Genomic DNA, 15,299 nt, shown 5'->3' on the forward strand with positions numbered 1-15,299 from the left:
TGGAGACTTTGGAGTTTGGTCTGCAGTTCTTGACACATAGTGTAGGGTCAGGAGCGTCACAGCAGGGGAAGAGCAATGCACTTCAAGTCTCCCTTGCCTTCTCCTCTGAGAGAATACCTAAGTTTTAGCATCAGAGGGATGAACCTGGTTTGGGAGATTAGAGCATAAAACTACACAATGTTCTAGTACCTTCGTTGGGGGTTTTAGGGCCAAACCACTATTCTCTCCATCATATATTGAACAGACCTGCTTTTTCTAATATTTGTTCTTAAATCAAAAGACACTAACTGCCTTTGGAAAACGTTCTGAAACAGCCCCTCCAATAGAGGGGGACCTCCACCGCCATACCCTGCTTTCACAACCCCAGCACTACCATTCACAAGAGCCTTCCTTTACAAAAAACGTACCCTTAATAAATAGTAAGCGTTAACATTTACTGAACATGTTCTATGTGCCAGGCATGGTCACGTGATCTCATCTGATCCTTACAACAACCCTAATAGAGAAGTATTACTATTATCTCCTCCACTTTACAAATGAGGTACATGTTCAGGGATATTAAGCGACTTCCCCAATTATCACAGAGCTTGTTTGTCGAGGGGCCAAGATGTTTATTTCTCTACATGCTGTCAGGGTCCACACCCCAGTTGCAATCAGAGGAACCGTTCGGCAGGCTTCAAACATGGTAACAATGACAGCCAATATCTAAGTATCTATTACCTGCCAGATTCTTTATATATTCTCTTTCATTTGACCACTTGGCATGATACGTATTTATCCCCATTTTACAGATGAGGATCTTGTGGCTCAGAGACTGAGCAATATTGTGACCCTCTGGGGGAGTCACTGACAAGCTGGGCTCTGGAGTCTCACTGCCGGGCTCTATTCTTTAACTCCCCCTACTTACTAGCTGTGTGACCTCGGGCAAGTTGATTTTTTTTTTTTTTTAAGTAGGCTCCATGCCCTGTATGGGTTCAAACTCATGTCTCTGAGATCAAGACCTGAGCTGAGATTAAGAGTCAGGTGCTGACCCAACCGAGTCACCCAGGCACCCCTGACTTCAGTCGAGTTATCTGATCTCTCTAAACCCTCATTTTGCCATCTGTACAATAAAACATTGGTAGCACTTATAGGATTCCTACAAGTTAGTACACGTCAACTGTCCTTACTACATAGTCAGAAGTCAGCAAAGGCAATCTACTATTATTACTCCAAAGCCCATAGTTTTGTCTTTTTTCCCACTAGACCGTTCTGTCTCCCAATTTGACTGAGAGATAGGAACACATCACGCATTAAAATAAACAAGATTCTTGGGGTGCCTGGGTGGCTCAGATAGTTAAGGGTCCAACTATTGATTTCGGCTCAGGTCAAGATCTCAGGGTCATGAGATAAAGCCCCAAATTGGGCTCTCTCTCTCTCTCTGCCCCTCCCCTGCTCACACTCATGGGAGCATTCTCGCTCAAAATAAATAAACATTTAAAAAGGATAAACAAGATTCTTTTACAGCAGAGATGCAAAATGCTTAGATCAAGGAAGAGAACAAAGACCCAAACACACCTATTTGACAGCTCTCCCCGAATATTCTCAGAGCAGTGGAGCCAATGAAATGAAGGCCCAGGAAAAGCAAGGCTCATTTAAACCTCTCCTTTTTCCACCGCATCTTCTTCCTTTCCTTCCTCACCAGGTTCTGAAGGGTAAATTCATCTTTTTTGGTCTTGGAAGGGCAAATTTGCTGTAAATACCCACACTCATTGCAGCTTTATAGGTTAGTTCCTTGTTTGGTATAGGGAGAAGGATCTAGAAGTCAAAGTCTGAAGATGTGGAGATTTCTCACCCAGCTTTCATCTACGTGACCAGGCACAAGTGAGCTAATCCCGGAGTTTCAATTTCATCACCCGTGGAGAATAATAAATGTAAGGATCAAATTAATAATGTGTGTGAAGATGTAAGATGTATTGCAAACTGTAAATCCCTCTGCATGGGACAAATTGTGTGCCTTTCCCCAGCTGACAGGACTCTTGGGTCTTGGCTTTTCGAGCGATCGCGCTCAGGAGAGGTGACTGCAAGCTTCCTGAACCTATTCGCTAAAAAGCTATCCAGAATGCCGCCTTCCTTGGGCAGGCTGGGGTTAGGGGAAGGCGGCAGTGAGACGCTCCCTGCTGACTAAGTGTTTAGCAGCAGCAGAGTGTGGGAAGGAGAGAACTAAATGGGGCATCGCAGAGGATGGGGGTGGGGGGAAGAACCCTACTAAATAATTCGTTTAGAACAGGGGCACCTGGATGGTTCAGGTCATCGCGCGGTTCGTGAATTCCAGCCCCATGTCGGGCTCTGTACTGACAGCTCAGAGCCTGGACCCTGCTTGGGATTCAGTGTCTCCCTCTATCCGCTCCTCCCGAGCTCACACACACACACACACACACACACTCTCTCTCTCAAAAAAATAAATAAATAAAAACAACCTCAAAACACAGCCCATTGTGCTCTGGGGTTAGATTCCAGAACAAGTTGGGTACCACACTGAGTCTGAAACAAACTTCTCAGGCTTAGGAACTAGATCCTACTTTGGGGAGACTGGAGAGCTCGTGGAGAATGGATTCAGTGACATTTGTTTTTTGACACATTATCTCCGATCTCAGGTGAAGGGTGAGGGCCAAAGACACATATGGCTGTGAAAATGCCCCAATAAGCCTCCTCCGGAGCTGCAAGCAGGGGCTTCGGAGCAGAAAAACCTGGCACTTAGCACCTCCTCCCGGGAGCCACAGCCTCAGCCAACAGAGCTACCGCCAATGGCGGATCAGCCGGGTTGTTTGAGCCCTCGGTTCACACCGCGTGCCTACACGGCAGTGGAGCCGTGGGCGGAGAAGCGTGTATGCGAGAGCCGCTCTTGCCGCCACGGCCGGAGGGACAGTGCTGGCAGGACAGGCCCAAGGACGCAAAAGAGGACAGGACGACCCGGGGGGGGGGGGGGGGGGGGGCGAAAGAGGACGCGATGCTCCAGGACCCCGAAAGGGTCAACCTCAGGCCCGCTTGCGGCCGCGCGTTCGGCCGCCGGCGTCTTTGCGACGAGCATCTTTGCAGCCGGCTCGGCCGTAAAGCAAACGTGCCGTGAAAGACAGAGTCACCGAAAATCGAACGGGTCTTTCGTTCAAAAGAACTTCATGAAACATGAACCTGTGTAACAAAATTAAGAAGACTTCATTGCAAAATACAAAATATTTGAACACATTTAACATGTGTAGATTCACGCCAATCCTGGGCAAATAACGGATTTTATTTTGTGGACTGTACCTAAGCACTTGCCTTCGAAGTCTTTCCTTCAAACTATTATATTTGGGGTTTTTTTGTTTGTTTTCTTTTTTCTCTTTTCTTTTCGTTTTCTTTCTCTCCTTCCTTCTTTTCTTGCTTGCTTTCTTCTCTCTCTCTCTCGGTTTTTTTTTTTTTCTTTTTTTTGGTATGTTGATTCATTTCCCAGTTTGTCGGCACACTGTTTTCTTCTTTTGCTAAAATGTCTTTCTTCATTAAGAGCAGTATCGGTTTCCAAATACTAGAATGCATGTTTGTACCTGAGCTTTGGATTGCATTGTGAAAGCCTCTACGCTGGTGTTTGTTCTTGGCATATTGTCACACGTCCACTGATAACTGGTCCAAAGTTCAATGGGAAATGTGGGTTCAAAACTTCACAGCATTGTGTAGACCCTTATGAGGGCCAAGATTTATATACCATAAAAATGGGAGTACTGTGTCAATGAAGAAATAAAACTAGTTGATGAAACCAACAAACTATAAAACCAGTTGTTGTTTTTTTTGTCTTTTACAGAAAAACTGACTTACAGTCAATTAGTTATACAGCAAAAATGTTTGCAACAAAGATGCTTATGGGGAAACTACCTAGAACCACCAAAGGCCTCCCACACCATACCTTTCCACAAAGTCACCATCATGCTCCTCTCAAAAACTCAGGAACACAAACAGTCCATGGAAATGGTCACCAACCCAGCTGTCAGACTGGTTAAGTACATTAGACTCTGCACCTGGAACACTGATCTACTCTCCCTCTGAAAGGCACCGAAGAGGAAAAGGAAGCCTGTACAATCCCTTAAGTTACACATGTCAGCCAGTCATACAGAGCAAACACACTCCTGGCCTGAATCATAAAGGCAAAACCAGGCGTGCAATTCTTACCAGCCTATCCGTGTAAATGGCCACTAGCCAGCCAAAGTTTTCAGGCACCATGGACTAGCTCTCATAGCCTGCTGTTACTACATTATCATTGCCATAGCCTTGAGCACCTACAGAGAACTGCATACAGTTAAGGCTTGGGATGCTACCCCAAGCCGTACTTAGGGAAGGTGCAAAAACCAGAAAGCTACAGAGCCCTTCTTAAATAAGCAGGTGATCAATATCTTTCAACGTCCAGAATTGAACTCCATGGAATAGGTCCCAACTTCCAGGATTTCTGATCTCTGGGTAACAATACCTTCCACCTTTTTGCTCTCCCAGCCCTTCCAACAGCTTTAAGACTTAATTCTCTGTGTTAAATCCCTCTTTGTTTGAAATACCTAAAGTGATTTCTGGTTTTTCTGGCCATACGTACTGGTGAATCTTCGATATTTTTTTTTTCTTTTGTACATTTTTTCTTTCGGATATTTGTGTCCATACCCAAGTTTTCGTGTTTGGGTCCCTGTCTTTTGTCCATGGAGTGATTCTTCAACAAGATCTTTGCGTGTTTACTTTGTTGGCTGTCAATATTTCTACGACCTTCTCAACGCTGGCAAAATTTGATGATGGTCCCTAATCGGGCGTCTATGCTACAGCAAAACAACCTTAAAACCCTGAGCGGACCCAATCCCTTCCTCTGGGAACACCTCCAGGTTCCAGGGAACCTTTTGTTCCACTGGGTCATTAACAAAAAGGTCTGCCACAGCAGGACTCTGCCCCTGTTGATGGGAGCTATGCATAACTAATGAAGAGGAAAATTGCTAGCAAAACAGGCTGATCAGTCTCAACATGTTTCTAATAACTTCTACATTTTCTGATCCTCATTTCCCTATATATCTTCTTTCCTTCCTAAATGAATACTACAAATCCTCTTCGGCTCACTAATATTTTCCAGTCTGTATTTTCTCTTCCTTTCTTTCCCATCTTATGGTACTTTGTTTTGTAGAGGATTTTCCCAGGTTCTTGGTCACATTGTACACATTTTAAACGCCAGTCTCCCTGGTCTCTAGTTGTGGACGTTAAGATGTCATAGATACCCAGTAACCTGGAAGATTAAAGAGCAGACTTTATCGGGGCACCTAGGTGGCTCAGTCGGTTGAGCATCTGACTCTTGATTTCAGCTCAGGTCATGACCCCACGGTCATGGGATCGAGCCCCATGTTGGGCTCTGTGCTGAGCATGAAGCCTGCTTAAGATTCTCTCTCTCTCTCTCTCTCTCTCTCTCTCTCTCTCACCCTCTCCTCCTCCCACACCTCTCTCTCAAATTAAAAAATAAATAAATAAATAAAAATTTTTTAAAAAGAGTAGACTTTGTCTTGTAGTACTGAAAATACCCCAAGTGATAGGTACTAGATTTGTTTCACATCCTTCCGTAACGTTTGGAGGAGTTTATTACTTGTCCAAAGTCACAGAGATTGTAGGAGACAGACTCAGGATTTGAACCCAGATCTTTCTGATGGCACAGCGACTAGCATCATTCAGAGGTGGAGCCTCTAATAGTGACAAGGGGAGCCCGCAAAGTCTTCCCAGAGGCAGGAGTAAATGCCAAAGAACTGTAGAAAGCCAAGACAAACATAAACAAAAGCACTCAATTTTAAAATCCAGCAATCACTTCTTGGCCTTTTGGCTAAGATCAACTGTGGTCTCTGTTGTCATCAGTGTAAAATCCAGCAAAATTCTATCTCTACTCTGTCAGTATGAGGTACCTCTTGGATGAAGATTTCATTAAGTGTTTCTTAGCAACTCTAGAAGCACTATCATGAAACCAGCCGGTTCAGAAGTGCCTCTCAGAGTTCATGTCTCCTGCATCACACATACATGTGGGATACAGTCATATGAACAAGGAAAAGGTGTGACAGGACCCAAAGAGAAGTGAGAGCCAATAGGATGATAGGACACTGGGAGATAATTAGTTCCACTTTTATATACCCCTTGCTATAACAAGCATGTATTACTTTAGCATTTGAAAGGCATCAAATAAAAAAAAGTTTAAGGTCACTTGGGTGGCTCAGCTTCCGACTCTTGACTTTGGCTCAGGTCGTGATCTCACGGTTGGGGAGTTCAAACCCCGCATCGGGCTCTGCGCTGTCAGCGCAAGCCTGCTTGGGATTCTGTCTCCCTCTCTCTCTCTCTGCCCCTTCCCTGCTTGCTTTCTATCTCTCTCTCAAAATAAGTAAAAAAATAAACTTAAAAATTTAAGAGCTTGTGTCAAATACTATGCATTTCTCAAAACCCACTTAATTTTCTCCTTCCTGTATACACGAGAGAACTACATTTCCCAGCCTCCCGGGCACTTAGGGTGGGGTGATGTAACTGGGTTCTGCCTGAACGGATGTGGGCAGAAGTGATATATACCACTTCCATATCATAATATTCCCTAGGTCATCAACCACACTCACATTTCCTCTTCCATGGCAAACTTGGAGGACATATGTTTAAGATGACATCATGGCAAGATAAATGAAGCCTAGATCCCTGAGTCAATTATTGGAGGAGAGCCATTTGACTTCCATTAAACAACGACCTATTCTATTAAACCACTAAGATCTGTGGTCTGCTTGTTACTGCACCACTCCCTGCCTATCCTGACTAATAACATGCTCCTCCACGCCAGGAATTTTCAGTGACCCGTGAAGTTCTGAGAGAGCCTCTTAGCTACTTCACACATAGAAAGAGGCTTTCTGTGCTTTTGCTAACTGGATTTTTTCAGATTCTAAGTCTGTGTGGGGACATATTTCTGAATATAGTCCCTTTCTCTTCTTCAACCTCTGAATTACCTCCTCATTCTCACTTTGTTGTGGTGTGTTTGTTCCAAAGGGAAATAAATCAAGGGCTTATCGGAAAGGAAATAGTACACGCACTTTACATTCTTGTTTAAACAAGACCTGAAAGGGAAGGAAATTTTATGACATTTTCTTCTCCCTGGGGACCAGTCTGCATTTTACTACCCTAATATTTACTTATTGTTATAGTAAAACCTTAGATAAACCATCAGGGGCTGAGCTCTTCTAGACAGACAAATGTTTCAAAGAACTAAAGTTTATACATTTAGGCAATAAAGTGCTGTTGACTTTTAGATGTTTTGAAGAAAATATTTATGAAGCATATTAAATGAAGGATGGTGACATGTTCTACCTTTTCCAGGAGGTTCAGGATTAACCCAAGCTCTGTGACTGTTCCACAGTTCCTTGAGGAACTTGTATATGTAGTTACCTCCGCCCAGAACAGTCCTTCCCTTCCTTTGTTTACTTAAATTCTCCTCATCTTTTGGATGTCAGCTCAAAGACCATTCCCCTCAGGCACAATTATATAAATTTACCAAAATTCATCCAACTATTCACTTAAAACAGCTGAATTTGTGGTGTGTAAATTATACCTCACTATAGCTATGTTTAAAAAGCCAACAATGCTGTCAAGGAGGTAAAGCATAAACCTCCCCTTTAACTGTGGGCTACAGAGTGACTTCCTTCCAAAGACTCCAGTATGGAAAGAGAAAGAGGGAAGAGAAGTACCCCAATGCTGGAGAAATCTGACAAGAACTACGTTGGCCAAGTGATCAAGGTCAACATCAACAATTATCAGTCATGTCGACAGTATATACCCTTGATATGATGTGGTGAATATAGCACCTTACCTCTGTGGTCTTCCTCCCAGACACCATAACCCCGGTCTAACCATGAGAAAAATCCCATGCATCCATGGAACTAGCTAGAACTCCTCAAAACTGTCAAGGTTATCAAAAACAAGAAAAGTCTAAGGAACTTTTATAACCAAGAGGAGCCTAAGCGAGATATGACATAGGAACATGATGTGATATCCTGGATGGGATCCTGAGACAGAAAAAGAGCATTAGGTACAAATTAAGGAAATGTCAATACAGCGTGGACTTTAGTTAATAACAATATATCAATATTGGTTCATGACATGTGACAAATGTACCACAGTCATGGAAGATGTTAATAACAGGGGAAACTGGATGCGGAACAGCTGAGAACTGTCTGTACTATCTTCACGATTTCTCTGTAAATCTAAAACTGTTCTGAAAAATAAAGTTAACTTAATTCACATTAAAAAAAATTCCCCAGCCCCCCAACCAGTTCAAGTCCCCCTACTGTACATTCATATAGCAATCTAGAAAATTAACTAAATGAATGAATGAATTTATCACCGTATGTGATTAGGTTTGTGCATTTTGCTCACTGTTGTATCCTGGGAACAAGGTTAGGGGCTGGTTCTTGATAGGTGTCTAGTAATAAACATAAAGTAAGGAATATAAAAATGTAAGTTCTGGGGCGTCTGGGTGGCTCAGGTGGTTAAGCATCCGACTTCGGGTCAGGTCATGATCTCACAGTTCATGAGCTCGAGCCCTGCGTTGGGCTCTGTGCTGACAGCTCAGAGCCTGGAGCCTGCTTCTGATTCTGTGTCTCCCCCTCTCTCTGCCCTTCCCCTGTTCATGCTCTGTCTCTCTCTCTCTTAAAAATAAATAAACATTTTAAAAAAAGAGTAAGTTCCGTGGCAATAGGATTTGTCTGTTTTGTTGTCTCCTGGATCCTCATCACCTGGAGAGGACCTGGCCCACTGTAGACACTCAGCAAGGACAACTCCCACCCCAGGGTGAGCCAAGGAATCTTCTCCCCAGTGGTTTGAGTTCGGGATAAAGATGCTTTAGTTCAGACTAATACAGTCTATTACGTGCCGATGGCAGTAACATTTGTCACCAGATGAACAGAGGCTTAGGGGATTGGTCTATAAAGAACCAAGCCAAGCACTTGGGAGGCTCAGTTGGTTAAGCATCTGTGTTTTGGTTTTTTAATTTACATCCAAGTTAGTCAGCATATAGTGTAATGATGATCTCAGGAGTAGAATCCAATGATTCATCCCCTACATATAACACCCAGTGCTCATCCCAAGTGTCCTCCTTAATGCCTCTTCCCCATTTAGCCCATCCTCCTCCCACAATCCCTCCAGCAACCCTCAGTTTGTTCTCTATATCTAAGAGTCTCTTATGTTTTGTCTCCCCCTTGTTTTTATTTGCTTCCCTTCCCTTCTGTTCATTTGTTTTGTACCTCAAATTCCACATATGAGTGAAGTCATATATTTGTCTCTCTCTGCTGACTTATTTCACTTAGCATAACACGCTCTAGTTCCACCCACATAGTTGCAAATGGCAAGATTTCATCCTTTTTGATTGCCGAGTAATACTCCATTGTGTGTGTATGTGTGTGTGTGTGTGTGTGTGTGTGTGTGTATGTATATCTCACATCTTCTTTATCCATTCATCCGTCGATAGACATTTGGGTTCTTTCCATACTTTGGCTATTGTCAATAGTGCTGCTATAAACATGGGGGTGCATGTGTCCCTTCGAAACAGCACACCTGCATGCCTTGGATAAATACCTTGTAGTGCAATGGCTGGGTCGTTGGGTAGTTCTATTTTTAATTTTTTGAGGAACCTCCATACTGTTTTCCAGAGCGGCGGCACCAGTCTGCATTCCCACCAGCAAAGGCATCTGACCCTTGATTTTGGGTCGGGTCATGATCTTTAGGTTCCTGCATCTAGGTGGGCGCTGCACTGCCAGATAGGAGCTTGCTTGGGATTCTCTCTCTCCCTCTTTCTCTGCTCCTCCCCCACTCACGCTCTCTCTCAAAATAAATTAATTCATTAAAAAAAAAAAAAGAATTGGGGCACTTGGGTGGTTCAGTCTGTTAAGCGACCGACTTTGGCTCAGGTCATGATCTCATGGTTCATGAGTTCAAGCCCACATTGGGTTCTCTGCTGTCAGCACAGAGCCCATTTCAAGTCCTCTATCCCACCCCCCTCTTGCTGCCCCTCCCCTGCTCACACTCTCTCTCTCAAAAATAAATAAACATTAAAAAAAAAAAAGAATCAAGCCAAGACTCAGCATGAAGGAGAAGGAAAGACAAGAAAGAGAGCAAGAGGGCCACCAAGGTTCCTACCAGGGCTGTCCTTTCCAATTCCAGTAAATTCCTGGGCCACGGTGTCCCGGGAGACCCTCCTGTCACGTATAGTCCAATAAGCCCTTACCATCAGATCTTGCTCCTTAGGGATAACTTCACCAAAACCTTATCTGTGTCCTATTTTTCTAGCCTGTGTTTCTGTGGTGAAAGATGTTGAATCAAAGTAACGGAGGGAAATATCACCTGTCGTACGATGAAGAGAGAGAAAAAGATAACAGGAAGCAGACACGGGGATAAGAAAGGGAAAGTGGAGGCTGTAAAAAGGAAAGCAGATCGATCACAACAGCCAAGATACAGAAGCGGCCCGAGTGTCCACGAATAGATGCATGGATAAAGGTGTGGCGTATGTCTGTGATGGAATATTACTCAGCCAGAAACAAGAAATGAGATCTTGCCATTTGCAACAACATGGAGGGAGCTAGAGTGTATCAGGCTAAGTGAAATAAGTCAGAGAAAGACAAATACCATATGATTTCACTTACATGCAGAATTTAATAAAAAAAATATATAAACAAAGGAAACTAAAGACAAACTGATGGCTGCCAGAGGGGAGGTGGGTGGAGGGGTGGGCGAAATAGGTGAAGGGGGTTGAGAGTGTTGAAACTACACACCTGAAACTAACAGAACACTGTATGTTGATGCTACTTCAAGTTAACAAAAAAGGAAAGCAGAGGGAGACCTAGAACTACTTGGAAAGGACCTAACAAGTACTTGCCTAACAAGTAAGACAGTGGATTCAAAGTGTAGTGGATTCATTCATTCATTCAGCAAATAGGTACTGAGCACCCACTAGGGGTTAGGAACACAGCACTCAACAAAACTACGGGACTTGCTGCCCAAAAGAGCTATTAGAGACTGTTGAGTGCTTACACAACAACTTAAACCAGAAAGAGACAGAGACAGAGAGAGAGATAAAGTCACTTCATATTGGTTGGTCAGGGGAGGCTTCCTTTAGAAGGTGACATTAGGGGCGCCTGGGGGGGTCCAGCTGGTTAAGCGTCAGACTTCAGCTCAGGACTCACGGTTCACCGGTTCAAGCCCCGAGTGGGGCTCTGTGCTGACAGCTCGGAGCCTGGAGCCTGTTTCAGATTCTGTGACTCCCTCTCTCTCTGCCCCTCCCCCTCCTTCCCTCCCTCCCTCTCTCTCTGTCAAAAAAAAAGAAACATTTTTTTTAATGTATAAAAAGGGTGACATTAAATTGATATCTGAAGGACAAGAAAGCTCTAGAAGCAGGAAGGTAGTGTAGCGTGTGGGGGCGTGTGGGGGCAATGATCTAGACAGAAGGAAGAACCAGTGCGCCAAGGCTGAAGGGAAGTGTTCTCAAGAATATGACGTTTGCCCTCCAGGGAATGTTTGGCCACGTCTAGACTTTTTGGTAGTCACAACGCGATGGCAGGGAGCAGTCCTACTGGCATCTGATGGGTTAGAAGCCAGGGATGCAAATTAACATCCTACAGTTTGCACAGGACAAACCCTTAGGCAAAGAACTATCCAAAATGTCAATAGTGCCGAGGTTGAGAAACCCTGCCCTGAGGCCATCAAAGGCTTGGCACCTTCCTCAAGTAGAAAGCAGGACATGGTGCCTGGAGAAACAACAGAAGAGGGGGCAGGGCTGTGAAGAAGTTCGGGAAGCAGGGGGAGGCTGTCAGCACGCACCCTTGCACGCCAAGGCGAGGAGCTGCCATCTTGTTCTAACTGTGGCAAGGAGCCCATGGGTGTTCTGAAACCGGGCAGTTCACGTGGACTTATTTGTTGGTGGAAACAACCACTCTGGCTCTTATGTGGAATGTGGTGGACGGAGCAAATGTGAGTAAAGGAGACCACCTGGGGGGTTTGACAGTAGAGAGAGGAGGTGGCAGGTTGGACGTGGGTCATGGCAGTAGAGATAGAGAAGCAGCGAACTGAGCCTTATTTTAGAGGTGGGACCTGTGGGTCCCGGTGACAAAGTGAATGTGGAAGGTGAGGGAAACAGGAATCAAGGATCCATCGAAGGCAGGGCCAGCAACACAGGTGCATGACTGGTGCAATGCCCGTCCCCACGTTGGGCTGGCAGTGACCTCGGTGGAGGGCTCTCGGCCACCCTGGATCCGGGTACTGAGCACATCCCAGCCTAGAGGGTGCCAGCCCTTCCAGGCAGCAGGGGATGGGGCGACAGACCCAGGGGAAGCTGGGGCTCCATGCCTTCATTTTGCACTGGGTCTGGCAAATTATGAAGCCGGCCCTGCTTGAAGGTTTCCAGCTTGAGTAACTACATGCTTCATTACTGCCATCTACCAAAACGGGGTGGGGTAAAAAGTTTAGTCTGGGGCTTGTTTAATCTCAAGATGCCTGTGAGACATCTCACTGACAAGATCACGTAGGCAATTGTGTCTCTACAGCTCGGAAAAGATAAAGCTGTAGACATGAAGCCGGAATTTGTCAGCCTGTAGTATATAAAACCATGAGAATGATGTTGCAGCCGGTATGAAAAACAGTATGGCGGTTCCTCAGAAAAATTGCACATAGAATTACTACATGATTCAGCAGTTCCGTTTCTGGATATACACCCAAAAGTGAAAGCAGGAACTCAAACAGACATTTGTACACGCGTGTTCACAGCAGCAGTATTCACAATAGCCAAAAGGTGGACACAACCCAAGGGTCCATTGATAGATGAATGCATAAACAAAGTGTGGTGCGTGTGCGTGTGTGTGTGTGTGTGTGTGTGTGTGTGTGTGTGTGTATAAGGGAATATTACTTGGCCTTAAAAAGGAAGGAAAACTCTGACACCTGCTACAACACGACTGAACTTTGAAGACATTATGTTAAGTGAAAAAAGCCAGTCACAAAAGGACAAACATTGTATGACTCCACTTACACGAAGAAACAAGAGTAGTCAAACTCTCAAACTCATAGGATGGTAGTTACCAGAGGCTGGGAGAAGAAGAGGGTGGGGAGCTAGTATTTAATGGAGACAGAGTTTCCATTTGGGAAGGATCAAAACTTCTGTGATGGTGGTGGTGATGGCTGTGTAACAATGTGAATATACTTAATGTCATTGAAACGTACACTTAAAAATGTTTAAAATGGTAAATCGTAGGGGCGCCTGGGTGGCTCAGTCGGTTAAGCGTCCGACTTCGGCTCAGGTCACGATCTCGCGGTCCGTGAGTTCGAGCCCCGCATCGGGCTCTGTGCTGACTGCTCAGAGCCTCGAGCCTGTTTCGGATTCTGTGTCTCCCTCTCTCTCTGACCCTCCCCCGTTCATGCTCTGTCTCTCTCTGTCTTAAAGAGAAATAAACGTTAAAAAAAATTCTTAAAAAAAATAAATAAATACACTTGATCTTAGCCAAAAGGCCGAGAAGCGATAAAAAAAATAAATAAATAAAATAAAATGGTAAATCGTGTTATGTATAGTTCATCACAATAAAAAAAGAACTTGATTATTATTATTTATTGAGTGTTTCCTATACACCCAGCACTAATCTAGGTCTTTTCATTGTTTAAAACTCATATAACCCTCATAACAATCTTTAAAGTAGATGCAATAGGTAGGCAGTAATCTCTTGGACATCGGCCTTACCAAAATATTTATGGGTCTGTCTCCTCAGGCAAGGGAAACAAAAGCAAAAAATAAAGTTCTGGGACTACACTGAAATAAAAAGCTTTTGCACAGCAAAGGACATCATCAACGAAACAAAAAGGCAACCTGGTGAATGGGCGAAGGTACTTGCGAATGACATATCCGATAAGGAGTTAACATCCAAAACATATAAAGAACTTACACAACTCAACACCAAAACAAAACAAAACAAAACAAAACAACCAATGAAAAAATGGGCAGTGGAGGGGCGCCTGGGTGGCTCAATTGGTTGATCCGTCCTGACTCTTGATTTCGGCTCAGCTCATGATCTCACAGTTTCGTGGGTTCGAGCTCCGTGTCCGGCTCTGTGCTGACAGCGCAGAGCCTGCTTAAGATTCTCCCTCTCTCTCTGCCCCTCCCCTTCTTGCAATCTCTGTCTCTCATAATAAATAAACATAAAGAAAAGGGGGGGGAGTGGATTTGAATAGACATTTTTCCAAAGAAGACATCCAGACGGCCAGCAGATGCATGAAAAGATGCTCAACATCCCTCATCATCAGGAAAATGCAAATCAAATCCACACTGAGATATCACCTCACACCTGTCAGAATGGCTAATATCAAAAAGACAAGAAATAGGGGCACCTGGGCAGCTTAGTCAGTTAAGCGTCTGGCTTTGGCTCCAGTCACCATCCCATGGTTTGTGAGTTAGAGCCCCACGTCAGGTCCTCCTCTGTCATCACAGAGCCCACTTCGGATCCTCTGTCTTCCTCTCTCTCTGCCCCTCCCATTCCCTTGCTCGTGCGTGCACTCTCTCTCTCTCAAAAATAAAATATATTTTTTTAAAAGACAAGAAATAACAAGTACCGGTAAGGATGTGGAGAAAAGGGAATGCTAGTGCGCTGTCGGTGGGAATGTAATTGTTGCAGCATCATTTACAAATTTACAACAGGCAAGATCTGGCAGCCACCCAAGTGTCCACCAATAGATAAATGGATAAGGAAGATGCGGTATATCACCGCAATGGAATATTACTCGGCCGCAGAAAAGAATCTTGCCATGTGTGACAACAAGGATGAACCTGGAGGGTGTCATGCTAAGTGAAATATGTCAGATAAAGAAAGCCACCTCTGGGACGCAGCAAAAGCGGTCATAACAGGAAAGTATATAGCAATCCAGGCCTTCCTAGAGAAGGAAGAAAGATCTCAGATACACAACCTAACCTTACGCCTTAAGGAGCTGGAAAAAGAACATCAAATAAACCCCAAATCAGCAGAAGACACGAAATAATAAAGATTAGAGCAGAAATTAATGCTATCGAAACCAAAAAAAAACCAGTAGAACAGATCCATGAAACCAGAAACTGGTCCTTTGAAAGAATTAACAAAATTGATAAACCACTAACCAGTCTGATCAAAAAGAAAAAGGAAAGGACCCAAATAAATAAAATCAAAAATGAAAGAGGAGAGATCACAACCAACACAGCAGAAATAAAAACAATAATAAGAGAATATTGTGAGCAATTATATGCCAATAAAATGGGC

At 44.1% G+C, this 15,299-nt stretch overlaps 2 pseudogenes; one reads left to right on the forward strand and one right to left on the reverse strand.

Annotated features, from left to right (window-relative positions):
• The first annotated feature begins 5,825 nt into the window (after positions 1-5,825).
• On the forward strand, positions 5,826-5,989 carry LOC128775238 (U2 spliceosomal RNA; annotated as a pseudogene).
• Positions 5,990-13,372: 7,383 nt separating this feature from the next.
• LOC128775241 (U2 spliceosomal RNA) lies at positions 13,373-13,542 on the reverse strand (annotated as a pseudogene).
• Between the last annotated feature and the right edge of the window lie 1,757 nt (positions 13,543-15,299).

Source organism: Panthera pardus, unplaced genomic scaffold, assembly GCF_024362965.1.
Source record: "Panthera pardus isolate Hobbes unplaced genomic scaffold, ASM2436296v1 HiC_scaffold_6, whole genome shotgun sequence".
Classification (NCBI taxonomy): Eukaryota; Metazoa; Chordata; class Mammalia; order Carnivora; family Felidae; genus Panthera; species Panthera pardus.